Genomic DNA, 16557 nt, shown 5'->3' with positions numbered 1-16557 from the left:
ACCACGCCCCCCCTGCCACAAGCTGTAAAACAGTCCACATTGTTTTAACGTCACAGCAAGAATGTCTCCAAAACTCCTAAAGTTGTTTTGTTTTCGGATGTAAGAATGAACAAAGCAGTCATTGTTTACCCCGGACATCTGAGCCGCTGAAAACACAGTGTATTACTGTGATCTATTAAAATAAATCTGCATGAATCATTTTACACCTGACTGCTTTCAGAAGAGGGACAATTCAAGGCAGGTTTTGCTAAAAAGTTAAAAGTCAAGGATGGACAAGTACCCACTGTCTGTAATCCAGCTGCACTTCCAGAAGTAAGTCTCACATTTTATTATTTTATGATTATTTGCAAATTGCCTTTCCTCTTCCACTGAAGGGAGGGGCAGGGTGAACAGAGTCCATTAGCATTTAAAAAGACAAGCACCGAAATGTCTCTCTGTGAACAGAGCTGTTTCTGACAAGGTAAAAAGGGTGTTGTTTTACGCAGTATTGCAGACATTTCATGAAGACCCTAAAGAATCATACCAAATTGTGGAAAATCGGCATCCGATATCCCCTTTAAAGACAGACCTGTTGTGAGCTCTGAGGTTGTTAATTAATTGTAAATGCTTTTGTGCTTTAGTTGAACCCTTCTGTTTGCATGAATTCAGCTTATTTTTAAAATAGCTGTAGTGTATCGGCCCACGTGTTTTAAACTAGATTTTAACCTGTTAAATGTCACCCCGTCCCGTATACGGGACGCCTACGTTGACTATACTATATTACAATCAAATCCAATCTAGTCTTGACAAACTATATATCGTTGGAAAGGTCTAAGACTCCCAAATATATATTTTACCAATATTTTTTGTTAAAAATTATGTAGGAAAAGTAATAGATGAATTTATGACAAGAGTGCACCCTCAGAAATCTACATTACAAAAGGAGTTTTGACCTTTGTTTAAAAGAAATACGGTAGCACTTTATTTTACAGTCCTGTTTCCCATGTACATACTATGTACTTATTATAGTAATTACAATAACTATGTAATAACTAGGTACTAACCCTGAACCTATCCCTAAACCTAACCCTACCCCATGTAGTTACCTTGTGTTACCAGAACTTTCTTAGATAAATACACTGTAAGTACACTATAAGTACATGTTAGTACACGTACTGTAAAATAAAGTGCAACCAGAAATACTTCCTCGTTGCCTTTTTCTCTATCACATTTTAGAAATCATCAGAAGCTATATATCACGTGAAAACATAAAATCTCAAAATTCATCCTTCAAAACCCATTTTAAAATCAGACATCGCATTACCATGTAAATGGTACATCAAAATCATGTTACAAAATGTTTTCAGTCATGAATTATAAAAATTTAGGTTTGTATCATGCACATTCAAGTCTATATATCAAAAACATTAGTGACAGTTAAAAGGTTAAAAGAATGAAAAAAAAAGAAGAAAAAAAAAGCCGAAGCAAAAAACACAGCTGTATTGTTTGAATATTTTTCAACTCATCAGTCTTTACAATATCTGTGCTATTCACACTTGTATTTGCCTCATGTGTTTGTATCTTGAAAACCCAGCACCACTAGAATTTCTACAGAATTACTAGTTGCTGCAAAAGTAACAAGGTTGTTTTCAAGCCAAAGTTTGTGTTTCAGTATCAATAATGGCCTGCAAATTGCAGCTGTTACATTTAGTTTCGTTGTAAAATTTGTTACTTTCCTGTAGAAATGACAGCTTTATGCCTGTTGAATGCCTAAATTGATGGGCTATCAAAATTATGGTGTTCACCTTTCATCCTGATGTTGATTTCATTAATTTGGATTAGAGAACAATGTCACAAACATTAGATACAATCTTGTATGAGTTATGTGCCTCTGAGATGCTTTCACTCGTTTCCTCAGTTAAGAAATAGCCTCATTGCATGCAAAATTCATTGTACTTTTTTTTCCCAGGGCTCTGTGGGATTTGAATATTTCATTATAAAGAATAATGAAAGTAGAAACTCCCATCTTTATTTGCCTCAAACAGAATAGTGCAAGTAGGAGTATAATTTTCATGCTGGCATCATTCCTCACAAACCATGAACTTCATTGAAAACAAGACAAATATATCAAGTGGGTTCAAAGCATATCCACAATATAATGTCATCAAATGTTGTGTGCGCTGCAGGTAGAGGTTTAATATTATACTTTGTAAATTAGTTTCATGAAAACCTAGAAGACACCTGTTATCACTATTGAATCATTTAATGAAGCATACACCTTAAATCAGCTCTTATTATGAGCAAGAGTAAAACAGGCGGGAAATCATAATACTATGAAATTATATCAAAATTGTATTACTTTCATACCTCTCTGTTGTGTGTAAGTGACAACATGGGTATTAAATACCGTATAAAATACAGAATAATTCTAGAAGTACAGAAATACAGAAGATAATAAAGAATAAATTACTTTTATTTAATTTTATTACATACTGTAATATTACATTACATATATTATAGGCGAGATCAGAGCTAGTTGTCAAACAGGTAAGTTACTACAATGTTATTTTAGGATTATAATTTATCACAGTTACTGTAAGGCTTTGAATCAAAAGGTATGTTGTCAGAAAAGGTCAATGTATGATCATTTAACTGTATCTTTTTCCTGTGCAATAAGCAGAAATGTCCAATAGCTTTTTTTGTAGCCAAAGCCTGAAAAAATAAAAAATAAAAAACTTATAAAAAATGACTTTCAAAAATGAACCTATCCTAGATTTATCTAGCTATTATCTTGTCTTTGTCTGTCAGTCATTTGTTCGTTCGTTCATTCATTTGTTTGTGCACAAGACCTGTACAGATTAGAAGGTAAAGTTCTTGTAATCAACATGATGGATAAAGGAGAAATGGGCAGAGATAAAGATCATTGTGTCTTATGGCAAGGGCCAATTTATTATGGCAAGGTGACTGAGTCTCTGAAACAGCAAGGCCTGTGGTGAGAATTTACCAATAGTGGTCTGAGGATGGATAAACCACAAACCGACACCAGGGTGTATGCTGCACAGGTCACACAAAATTTCAATGATTGCCATGGAAGGAATGTGTCACAATGTGTCTGCTCTGTATGGGGCTGCATAACTGATCAAGACCAATCAGAGTGATTACACCTGCCCACTATTAAGATAACTACAATAGGCCAGTTGTCAGTGGCTTCTCGAGTCTCAGTGTGATATTCATTGGGAAAATCTATCTGGAGTGCAGGTTCCATCTGAGGTGATTAAACTTTTCACCCTCTTGTATGATATAGATCCTGTGGTGCGTGACGAGGGTTTGGTTGCGTTTTCTCCCCTCCTGTTCCTGTAGGAAACAGTGTGAAAAACGAGGTTGCGTGGTGCTGTCATCTATTCTGTTCTCTCCGCAACATCTGTACCTAGCATCCAGTCCTGGTTCAATGAAAACTAATCCTTGCCAAAGCTTGCAAGTGTTGGGCTGAATAACCATTAGTCTAAGTTGTGTTGTTGAGGGGGGATGGAGGTACATTGCTTTGAGAGAAATCAGAAAATCGATGCGATCCCTCCCCGCCTCGTTCACCCCTGGTTAGCCAGAGCGGATTAATCCAGTGCAATACAATCTACTTCACCTGTATCAGATTACACACTCCCAAATCTCAGACAAGACCTGGCTTATGGATAATGCATGGAGGCCTGAGAGATGTAAAGAAACCACAGCAGAGTTAAATATTTCTCTGTTACAGAGGGATGAGCAAGGCTGGATGGGGAGTGAAAAGTTTAGACATGGGCATCAATCGATATTTGCCTCGAGACATATAGAGAAAGTCACTAAATGCAGGCAGTTAAAGCTGCCCTTTATTTGTATGTGAATTTTACTGCTGTTTATCTTTGGCCTTCTTCACACATAAGCAGAGGCAAATATATTATCAATCTGCTAGATGGGAATCAATAAGGTTTGCCACAGGAGTAAGGTGATCTACAGTCCAGCTTTGAAAAAACCTATAATTTCACTGTATCATGCAGTATCTAACCTTATATTGACATCGGAAAAGAATAAGGGCATTACATTTCACTTAGGAACATCTGTCAGTAAATCTTGTAATTTATGTAGCTCTGCTAGAGAATAGAGCTGGGAACACAAGGTCATGGGTTCAATTCCAAGGAGCACACAAACTGATAAAAATGATGTCTGAATGCACCGTAAGTCACATTGGATAAACAATTCTGCCAAATGCATAAATGTAATGAATTTGGGCCAGGAAGCAGTTTTATGCAGTTTTTTTTTTTTTTTTTTTTTTTAAATCCTGTCTGTGCACTTTAGAAAATGATATAGTATACTGTATCTAATCAATGAAACTATGGCAACAGATTACAAAAAATATTAATAATCAAGTAAAATTTAATTAAAAATACCTGCAAATACATTTTTTTCCCCCAATTGTTTAGCATTGTGTGCATCTTCTCAAGTTTTCTATTTCATTTTCTTGGAATCCAGAAAATAATTGTTATTAATATTATAAAATATTGAATATTACAATTACAAATATGATACAATATCACTTAAATCTGTTATGTAATATTTTATATTTTAATTATATTAAATAATTAATTATTAAACTGCTATATATTCTTGTATATAAAAAATCTAATATCGTAATATAAAAATACCATGTATTATTTATACATATTTGATATTATTGTCATTTTCAATAAAAGTTGATAGATGTTATCAAATATTACTTAAATCCAATGTGTAATTTGACATAATAATAATAATAATAATAATAATAATAATAATAATAATAATAATACTTACATTTTTTAATCTGCTAATTAAAATTGAGCGTCAGCATCAGTTCTGGCGGGCAAGACGCTGCTAGTGCTATTTATCAATAACACTGTCCTGTCAGCTGATCTGCTCCAGCTGGTTAACTCCCCTCACTGCTCAATGGCCAAAGCTCAAACAAGCTGCCCTATTTAAAGCACATTCAGTTGCTCACACAGGCTGCTGCTCGCTTCTGCTGCCCACCACCTCCCCAGCTCCTCCTTATGCATAACGTGGCATTTGCTTTATGTTGCCTGCTCTGTTCACGGGGGATATTTTAGCTCCCACAGTCCTAAACTGCGTGAGCGTTCCCTAATGCTGCTGCTGCTGTCCTCTGACTCTCTGCTATTTCATGGTGCTCATGAAAGGTCAGAGGACTCCCTGAACAGAGCCATACCGCCAAATTTCAATTCAGGAATATCAACTGTTTGCAATCTATTCAATAAAAATTCTAAATTATTTTTGTTGTCTGTAGTTCTGTAAAGTGTTAAATATTAACTCTTTATAATTTATTATTTCTGTACACTGATTAGGTACTGTAATTCTGTGGTGTGAATGGCCAGTATTATTCCATTATTTCTATTTCTTCATGCAACCATCTGGTTTTTCTAAAGGTTTCTGTTTTAGCACTGTAGTTATTCTGCTCCAAAAGATGAATTTCATTCATTACTTTCACAGACCTTAAGGTCAACACAAGCCATGGCTAAACAGATTTCATTAAGCAAGAGCAAGGCAGGCTGGGAAAGAAGAAGCAGTGCTAGTCGACCTTGGCTGTAAGGTTACACGTTTATTGATTGTTATCCCCCTCCCTTCCATCCCTGCCTTTCTTTTGTGGGCTAGCGTGTCAGCTTGATAATGTTTCACCCTTTGTTAACAGTGTGTGGAGTGTATCTTGTTATGTCTATGGGTAGAGTGCTGTAGAGATAAGTAATGCTTGTGCTTTTGTGGTACTATGGATTTCAGCCTATAGATTTTTGGATTATGCGATGTAGCGCATTTCACGCTAAGTACTGCTGATACTGCTACAAGTGTCAGTGGAGATGTTACAAATTACTGCGGCCAATTACTTGACTGGAATTGGTCGGGTATGCGTACACGGTTGCCTTAAAAGACTTTAAATTTGGCTATATACACAGTGTGGCTAAACACTAAACACTTGCCACTTTTTTTTACAAATCAATTTATTACAATAAATATAATCAAGCTACTTCTTTTCTTGTTGAATATCGAAAGACATCACATATTATAGAAGTAAAATGGGTTGCAGTGGCAGGGAGAGCTAAGGTATGTTGCATGCATCACAGTGTGTGTTGCATCAGGACTCTTATTTTTAAGTGAAATTTATTCAATTAGACCATAAAATGTGGTGTAACATCTGTTTTGGGATGTAATTCGTTAACTAAAAGGGATTATGGTGTCGTCGTGAAGATCAAAGTCCTTCTATACTGGTCTGCGATGCAAACCCCCATAAAATAATAAGGCATTCTGTCCTGTAAACAAATTTAGCTTGACACTCCAAAAAAAAAACTGTGGTGGGTACTTTTTCACCGGAGGTGTCACTGTCTATATTCTAGTTGCCATGCTGTGCAGTGAGAATGCCGGTCTTGTTGGTGTTAGGTCTTACATATTGTACCTAGGAGTGTTTACAAAGACTCATTGAGTTTGTACTGCATAGAAACCCTCTCAGACCTCACCAGGGGTCTCAGTTTTTAAAACCAGCTTCAAAGAGCTGAATCTTAATCTCTGTCTGGCCAGAAGAAGACGTCACCATGGCACTGAACAACATTTGCTCGGCTGGTTAGTGATGTGGACTGCTTTGAGTTAGGAAAACTTCTTTTGTGTATGGAGAGCAATACAATTTGTATGTATGCAATGTACTTTCCTTTCATCCTACATGCAAGTTCGACGTGATGCATTATTTATGAAACCTTACAAGACAGATGCGTATGGACCACATTTATGTATCCCAGGCAGAGCACAACACACATGTGGTCTGTGAAGAAAATGCAGATGCATCATGCGTGAAATCTGTTTTCTGCTGGGTTTGACCTCAGTAATGCATTTTATAATGGAACGAGTAACGATAATTGTTATGATGAAACCGCAGCAGGCAGATTGGGTATGTTCTGGAGATATAAGGGAGGACATTAGCTACGGATTGTCCGTATTTGTGTTTTGCACACAAACACCCTTCTTGTCATCCAGTTTTCAAAATGCCTACTTGCAAATGACCTGCTGACCCAAACTTTATTTAATTAGCATTATATGACAATCGCTGATCTGACTGACTGTGATTAGGATCAAATATTAAGCACTGACGTGAGTGACGGCGTTGAGCTTTTCGTCACATTTAATCTGCTGTTTTCCCTTGCTGTTGGGTGAACCTGACAGTGCTGTGGGGACGTGTAGCATTAGGGGGATTTGTTCTGCTGGAGTCCTCTTCGTGCCTCAGAATACTGGCCTTTGATGCAGGATTATGCCTCTGATTGTGACTCATGCCCCCGATTAATGTCTGTTTTTGGACTGGGAAAAAGAACCAGCGTGGCAAAGGCTCATTGGCGGAATCATCACTCTGTATTAGTATCTTTATCACTCAGAGGGGGGAATTAGAGCCTATTAGATACTGAAGCAAATACAGATGAATCAGAAGGGAGTAGCTAAAAATAGTGCATCATATGGAGGGTTGAAGAAAACAATCATGCTCTTGGATAGCGATTTCTGCCAGATGCCAGGTTTCATTCACTGACAGTTGAATATCCTTATTCTCATTCTAATGTCAATGAGTCTGTTTTATTTGAAACTTAGAGAGCTTTTGTACAGGCTTTACTCACTCTCTCCAAACATATTTTAACACTGTTAAGATGCACTTGAGAAATTTGAATAAACCCCAGTGCCATTCTCAGAAATGGCTGAAATACAATAAACACCTGTAGTATGGTTCTGGACTATGTTTGATCTGCTGCATTATGCAAAATCTCCCTGTACATTTCAAGTGCATATGCACAGTTCACGAATAAGACCCGTGTCTTGGCATCATAGGATATTCTGAGATGCTGCTTCACATACTGCTTCACTTTCTATGGGAAATACTTTAAAGCCCAGAAATGTAATTTATTTGTGATCAATACTTTTTATTGTTTTCTCAGCCAAGCAGTCCATGCAAAAGCAGTGCACAAAAATCTAAGTCAATTCATCCTACACGTCTTATGAGCACAGATACACACCGCTTATTTAGAAAGCCTTTTTTGCCCATTCAACCCCTGAGCCCCCCAATCCCCATTCCTGGTTCTTCTCACAGATGTATTTAACTCCAATAACTTTAGTCTCATCTTAGGTGTTGTCATATAACTTCCAGCAAACCCCATGCATGACATGACATAACATTTGCTTTTTACTGAATTAGTCAATCCAGTGTGGAGTTATTTAGCATTACATAACAACTCGCATCCTCATTCAAACATGCTACTGATGACAAGGAATAATAAAGATTTGCTCCTGGTCCACAATATCTCATACAAACCTCATCAGTGAGTGAGATACTGCCGGTGGTAAGAAAGGTTGAATACAAAGCAGCGTTATTTAGAAAAATGGTAATGGTTCACATAGCTTAATTTATCTTTCTATAGTATCATTTAGGCAATTTAACAATGCCCATTGAAATGTTATTCAGCTCACATCACCTGCATTGAGAAGTAAACCATTTTTCTTCTCTGTATAGAGTGTGGGTGTATGTGGATGTTAGGAAAACTGAGCTATTACCAGTCATAAAAGACAGTATAATGATTCATTAAGAGGTATGTGATGTTTTTATGAAAAAACATAGAAACATTTCCCAAACCATCCTCTCCACACAGTCTGATTTATGTATTTTGTGGGATTGTTCATGTTGTGTCTGCATTCTTTAGGATACAGACAGTAAGTGGAGTGGGATGTTAAGCATGAAAACATTCCAGCCTACGCCCCAGCTTTCACTAATGAGTCTAATTAGAGTGCTGTTAATTTGCCATTTGTGCCCCTGGCCATGATCTAGTGCCTTCATTTGCATCCTGAAGGATATTTTTCTCCTCCGCCAGCTGACCGGAATACCAAGATAAAAAGAAGGAGAGATGATAGGACAATTCAAAAGAGATGGGAACAAAAATAAGCAAAATGACACAATGGAATGGAATAAAATGTTTTCCCAGAGGAGAATTTGATCGTTCAGAGGCTGCTCATTTAAGTGTCAGCTGTTTCCTGATATTTCGCTTAAAATTCCTTAGGAGAAATACAAATCTCTTAAGAATCTCTAAGAGACAAATGGCATATCTGTACAACTGTTTTGAAGCAATATGCTTTCTAAATTACCTTCGATTCACAAATATTAAAGGGCTGGTTGATCAGCTTTTTCCAAAGGTTTGATTGGGTTTATTTAAAGAGTTTATGTAACATGTGTTCATGCTTGGTTAAAAAAACAACAACATTATTTTCACATATTTTACCTTTATTTTACACCGCTGTTTCCATTCTTGTCAAAACGGTCTGTTGAGTTCCTGGTTCTATGAAGCTCCTCCCTCAGAATTGCTTTATTCTATTGTATGTTTGTGTGAATTAACAAATGAATCCATTTAAAAATATACATATACTTCAGAAATTCTGAAGAATGTTTGCTACAAAACAGCTTTGACTTGCATAGTATGGAAAAATACTATAGACGTGAAATGGAGGCAGAAAACTTCTTGTTTGCAAACATTCTTCTAAATTTCCTCCTTTGTGTTCAGCAGAACAAAGGAATAGATGCACATGATGAGAAAACAGTGGTATTTCGATTACATCCACTTTGTCTGTGATAAAAAAAAATGAATGTGATCTCCTCCATTGCTGACATTTCCGGGCGACAAAACAGCGAGATTCAGGAAGTGTTCGACTACAAAGGTCTTTTGTTGACCCCTCCCGTTAGTGTAGCCGCCTACTCTCGCCTACATTTCAGGAGAGGCAAGGCACATCTCAAACGAGCCTAATGGGGTTAGTGATGTCACAAACCAAGGAAGAAGTTTGTTGTAGTCCCTGCCAGACGTTTTTTGTAGTCCTTAAACAGTTATTTCTTTAAAAGAAATCAAAGGATGCTCCTTTTGCATTGAAGTCCTTTTAAGCAAGTCGTGCCACTTGGCCGCCATCTTGGCAATGCCCCCGGGCAGCTATCTCAGACCAACAAGACCTATCTAAATGAATGGGCAGAGAGTCAGAACTGCACTTTCACTGGTCACTGGGACATAAAACCTGCATGTATAGAAACGGCAGTAAAATGTGATAAAAATCGCAGAAAAAGTTTGATGACTTTGCCCCAAAATAAGATTTAAAATGCCATGTCCTCCACAGGTTACTTTTACTATACATTCACAAGGGTTCAAAACACCAACTTCATTTACGTCTCTATCCACAATGCCAGTGTTTTTTAATTAGAATGTAAGGTAACACATTTGTGGTTGATATAAAATGCTTTAACTGGTATTCCGGTGCCTTCATGTTGTTATCACCTTCTTCTGTGTGGATTCCATCTGATCAGGCACACACAACAACTCGCTGCCGCCAAATCGTCTCCGCTGTCACAAAACCTCAACTGTGCGCATACATCAGTGGAACCAGATGATAGGCTTAAATGTTTCCCGGTATGACTATTAAAAGCAGATGATTGGCTTTCCAGCAGGAGGGGTGGGACATGTGGATACAACCGCCATTTTTGTCATTTAGTGCCAGTAGTGATGTTATATTCGAAACAGAGGCTTCGAAGCTTGTATAAATAAAACAAAACATCTCACAGTGAAGCACTGTACGAGAGCTTTTGACCACAAGATGTCGTTAGTGTGCACCGCCTAGAAAAGCTTTGAGTAATGAACCAAGATACATAGAACCAGAGTTCAGAGATGCAGCATGACAATTGCAAGACTTCGCAAAGAGTGACAGAAAACATCAGGCTTTTATAAGCAGAGGTAATGAGCAACAGGTGAAAACAATCAGACATGATGAGTCTGGGCAATGGAATAGAGTGCCCTCTGGTGGCTATCAAGGGGACTTGAGCTGGTGATCGTGACGAAAACACAAACTTACAAACACACATAGCTCACTTAATCATTGTTGAATACAATTAATTAATTAAATAAATAAAAATAAATAAATGAATTGACTCCAAACTTCAAATGATTTACACAGAAATTTTTAGTAGATTTATCTAAATGAAGCTTGCAACGATTAATTTAAAATGATATATAATAATATAATAATAATAATAATACACACACACACACACACACATACATTGATTGATGTAATATTGTGATATATTATTACAATTTAAAATAATTGGTTTTAAATTTATTATACTTTAAATTATCATTTATTTCTGTGATGCAAAGCTGAATTTTTAGGATCATTATCACATGATCCTTTAGAAATCATTCTAATATGATGATTCATTATCAAAGTTGGAAATAGTTCTGCTGCTTAATATTTTTTTCAGAACATGTGATACTTTTTTAGGTACCACTGGCTGACCAAACTTTTGGTCTGTACTGTATATATATATATATATATATATATATATATATATATATATTGCTTTTAGTTAAAAGGACTTGTTAATGATTAGTAACATGCCATTTACCACTCAATTTATATTTAAAAGTGAAGTATTTTTTTCAGGTTTTATAAACCTCTTTGATTTCTGTTCACCCAAGGCTTCATTATTACCACATCAGGAAGGTTCAACAGGGCAGTACAGTCATTAAAAGAAAAACCTGAAGGGCCAGGTATGCAATAAAATGTAATTTTATGACAGGAAAAAAAAAAAAAAGTCTGGTGCAAATTATGTGACAGCATCTTTCAGATATGAAATTACAATGTGGATTGATTTGAACCATTTCTCATACATCCGTAAATGTAAGTGAATAGAGATGATCCAAGAAAGAGTTCCTAATTTCTGAAAATCTTTGCATGACACAAACAAATGGAATAAGTAAATAAAACCTGCAAAGAGAACATCTAAACACAGAAAAGTGTGACTCTGTGGGCAGGGAACTCTCTTTTCAAACAAATACAGTACATCCTTTATCAGTTTCAAAGTTCCTCCCTTTGTCTACTGAGTGAAGGTGACACGCTCCAAAACCTATGTTTCTCTGCCCTACATCGGCACCATTCTAAGCCAGCATCCCAACTGAAAAGCAGCCTAATAAATGACTGATCTGGAACACTCCATGAAGTTCACAGGGGACTCTGATGTCAGTTTAGCATTACAAAGTTGCTTAGCTAATGATGCAATACTTTAATAAGCAAATAAACATAAAAAAATATTATTAAACAAATGACATTATTAATTAACCTTAATTTTACTTTTCTGCCTAGTTTGTCTAAATGCACAATAGGGTTGTTCTCTAGCATCCCTGCTGAAAAGACTAGTACAGTTGGTCATCAAACTAGACTAGCTTGGCCATCATAAAAACAAAAATGCTACTATAAGTCTTTTCAGCAGGGATGTTTTATTATAACCATAAACAACTTTTGGAACAAAGTGTGCCTGTGATGCCTTGCATGCTGTCTGTACACAGTGTAGTGATTTGGAACACAGCCACTGTCCTCATTGCCTAAGGTACAGCACCTGGGTATATTTTCTACACCCATACTTTATAAGCACTATATTACATGCTTTGGCTGTATTGTAAATCTTTACAGTGGTGCCAATAAAACTTTGTTGACTTGGAGGCAGAGGGAGAAAGAAATGCTTTGTGATGGCTTTGCTATGTGGTCTCTGGTTTGTGTGTTTCTCTTGGCAGCAGGGCTCGTTATCTGTGCGGCTGCATTGATCTTTCCCCGCGGGCTGGCCTTACCGCAGCACCTTCACGGCCCATGGCCAAACCCATTAGCACAAACATAAAGCCTATAGCCACACATTCTCCCATACACAGTCATTGACACTCACACATAAACCCCTATAGACTCTCATATACCATATCGGCATGAAGCCTTGTCTGTTTTGCAGATTCTTCTGGTCAAGAATTCATCTGATGGACATATACAGAGACTGGTCACAGTTTGTTTGTCTGAAATTACTATCTCTCTCTCTCTCTCTCTCTCTCTCTCTCTCTCTCTCTCTCTATATATATATATATATATATATATACAGTATGCAAATGGCACACAGTATAAGACTTTAATGGCTTTTGTTTGATGTGGTTTAATCATGTACATAAAAACTTGTTTGTTCTGTTTCTTAAAAGCTTTTTGTTTTGTGTTTCGATTAATCACGTAAAGGTCTTAAGTTTTTTTTTTTTTTTTTCAAGAGTGTATAGCCATGTTTGTTATTACTGTTCTCGATGTCTGATGAAGGCCTGGATAAAGGCCAAAAACATCATGTATTTTAACCCCAAAATTTTGATTTCTTTAAGAGTGAGTGTTGCACCTTTTCTAATTAACATGACTTTTTGATTTTTGGTTGCATCTCCTCTTCTGTTGGTAGAGCACCTCTTTTTCAGCTGTTTTTATAAAGCTCTGATATGTCATTTATGTGGCTTGGGAAGAAAATCCCAGCAAAATGGAATGTGTGTGGATTAGATAAAATGGGATTTAGCACTTGAATGATGAGAGGCAGAGTGAGACAGAGAAAGAGTGGAGAACAGACCCGCTCTGTGTTCATAAAGCTCCATGTAATCCTTACAGATGGATTGATCTGATCTGCTCAGGTGGACAGATAAAAGGAATTCGGATCTGGCATATTCTCTCTGCTCCATTACCTGTCCATAAATTTCAGGTCAAAGGTCATCCCCTGTTTGAGTGTCACACAAGTTGGCTCATGCCGAAATCAGTCACACACAACATTTTTTCACTCATGAGTCAAGAGCCAGACTTGAGGTTCATGAGTGAAGAAAGCCTTGACAGCCTTTGGGATTACTTCTAAAAGAGCAATTTGAAAGATAGAAGGAAATAGAATGAGTGTTGAATGAAATAAGGAGAAGGCAGAGTGAGGGAGGGAAGGAACAGATAAAAGTGATGAAGGAGCATTGTTGATTGGTTTCACGTCTGTATTTGTCAGCAGTAAGAGAGCTTAGTGGACCTGCCCTTGGAAGGGCTTATCTGGTATTAGCAGGTCCACTGCCCCATTGTCCCTGCCCAAAGACTCATGGGATGTCCAAGCCAGCCATCCGGAGCAGCACATAACCTCCATGGCATTCTATTTCATTTGGATGGAGGCTCACCAGACTTTCCTGACAGACTTCATCACTGCGTCTGATATAGAATACTTCCATACATGTGAAAAACAATATGCCAAAAGAGCAGTGTGTTCAAATTCATAGTATTTGAAAAACAGTGGGTGAAAAGTACTCAGAATACCTACTAATCCTGCCAAGATTCTGAGAACACATTCAAATCGACACTTTACTATACCATGAGGACCGAGGAGAGGAATTGTGAATGGCGCGATTGTGGTTTGTCACATGACTATATCAGAATAATAACTAGAAAAATGTGTGAGATGAGTTAACAACATGAATTGTTGTAGAATTATTTTCAGGGCTCTAGACTGCGCACAAATGGTTGCATCTTGCAACTAAATTTTATGAGTGCTCTCCCTGCAAAACTCATAAGCACTACCCCGTTTCTGTTTCATATGAGAAACATCTAACGAAACAAAAGTTTAATGAAACCACACAATTTGTTTGAGCTACGCAGTGCAGACAGTTTATCAGCTCAGACCAATAATTGAGCGCAGCACAAAACAACAGGTTTACTCAGGAGCCAGTGTTGATGCAGTATTATTTATGAAATGTGGCTATACAGCATGTTGTTTTACTGCTATATATTTGAAACACACCCATACATTTATAATTTCTATCCTAACTACAAAAGTCGATAGATTATATTTATTCATTTAAATTTGAATTCTTAAGATTAAGAATATTCTTTGGAAGCATTTTCAGGAATAGAAAACATTCTGAGGAGAAATGTTTTGTGAATCTGGCTTCAGGTTTCTTGTAGAAGTAGTACAATGAAAGGAGAAGAGAAGAAATCCAGACATGGCAATTTTCTAAGAGCAAGAGGGAGTGATTTAAACAAAAAGTATCATTTGTTAAGGCCACATTTTCCTCTTTGCAGCCTGAGTTTGGAGGTCTGGCGCCTCTGTCTGAAGCTTTTACAGAAGTGTCATGTTTCCAGATTCAGTGCCTTCAGAATGACAATTACAAAATGACACTTTTTATGACATCCGTGGCGCTTCTCTCTGCCAATTAATAACTCACACTCTCTCTTTCAAACTTTCTTAATATACAGACAACTATAAGTAAGCCATTTATACATCATGTGGATATTATTATTATTATTATTTATTTATTTATTTTAAGTAAGAACTGTATGAACATGTTGTGCTGCCCCAAATGACACAGTCAACCCTCACAGCCTTCCCCCAGCTCTACACTTTACCTTATGGTCTCGAAAAATTGGTGCATTTAGGGCACATGAAGAATGCAAAATGGTCATTGGAGTCCGGGCTTGTTCAACATTTTGAAGATCCTATCTATCTAAATATTGCCCAAACTAATGGCATGAGATTGGAGCAGGACTGTCTGTTTGTCTGATCAGTGGAAGATGCAGTAGTATTTTATGTTTGTACAGTCTGTTATTATTATGTTTTGGAAGCCAGTGTCTCGTCTGAGAAAACACCTCTGGTATAACCTCTTCAAAGTGCCCTGGTAGTGCCTTGAGGTTCTGTTGGTTCCATTTACATGATATTCTGCCCCTAAAGATGAGTCTTTTTTGCACTTACCTGTGGCTCGTCTATTATTTGATTATCTCCTCCCTGGATATTTGCTGCAGTTTTTTCGGACCTCTGCTTTGGTACTATCAATTTATCTGATGATATAATTTTTCAGTGCAGTTTAGTGTTACACAGATCTCTCAGAATTAAAGTGAGCTATAGTTTATAGAAATAGTTGCTTTACTCACCCTCAGTCCAGTACTTAGTCTGGAACAGATTTGGAGGAATGTTGCATTACATCACTTGCTCACCAATGGATCCTCTGCAGTGAATGGGTGCCATCAGAATGAGAGTCCAAACAGCTAAAAACTTCACAGTAATCCACAAGTAATCCATACAACATCATTTCTTGTGATGTGAAAAGCTGCGTGTTCATAAGACACAAATCCAACATTAAGGAGTTTTAAGTTTAACTCTTTAACTTTGAAGTCTTTTGACATATTTGTTTAGAACTTTTTCTGACTGTTTTCACTTATAAACAGTGCTTGATCCTGATTCAGACGGGACACATTTTTCACTTGGGAAAGCAATATTATAGATAGAGAAAAAATATTATTATTATTTTGTACGTTTTATTACAAAAACACTGCTTATTTCTTGTTTATTACAAATATGCAACTTTTCACTTTACAATTTGTTATTTGATGGACTGGAGTCGTGTGGATTACTTTTGCATTATTGTAATGTTTATTTTCACCAGCAATTTGGACTCTCATTCTGATGGCACCCATTCACTGCAGAGGATCTATTGGTAAGCAAGTGATGCAATGCTAAATTTCTTCAAATCTCTTACCACGAAGAAACAAACTCATACCTGCATCTTGCATGGCCCGAGGGTGGATACATTTTCAGCAAATTTTCATTTTTGGCTGAACTTTTCCTTTACCATATCCAAAGAAAATATATGATTACAACAAGACAGAACGAACCAGTCTGAAAAAGCATGGACATTTGTCCTGTGGTCTTTG

This window comes from Carassius gibelio, chromosome A19 (assembly GCF_023724105.1).
Source record: "Carassius gibelio isolate Cgi1373 ecotype wild population from Czech Republic chromosome A19, carGib1.2-hapl.c, whole genome shotgun sequence".
In the NCBI taxonomy this organism is placed as follows: domain Eukaryota; kingdom Metazoa; phylum Chordata; class Actinopteri; order Cypriniformes; family Cyprinidae; genus Carassius; species Carassius gibelio.
Note: the sequence above shows the minus strand (reverse complement) of the source record.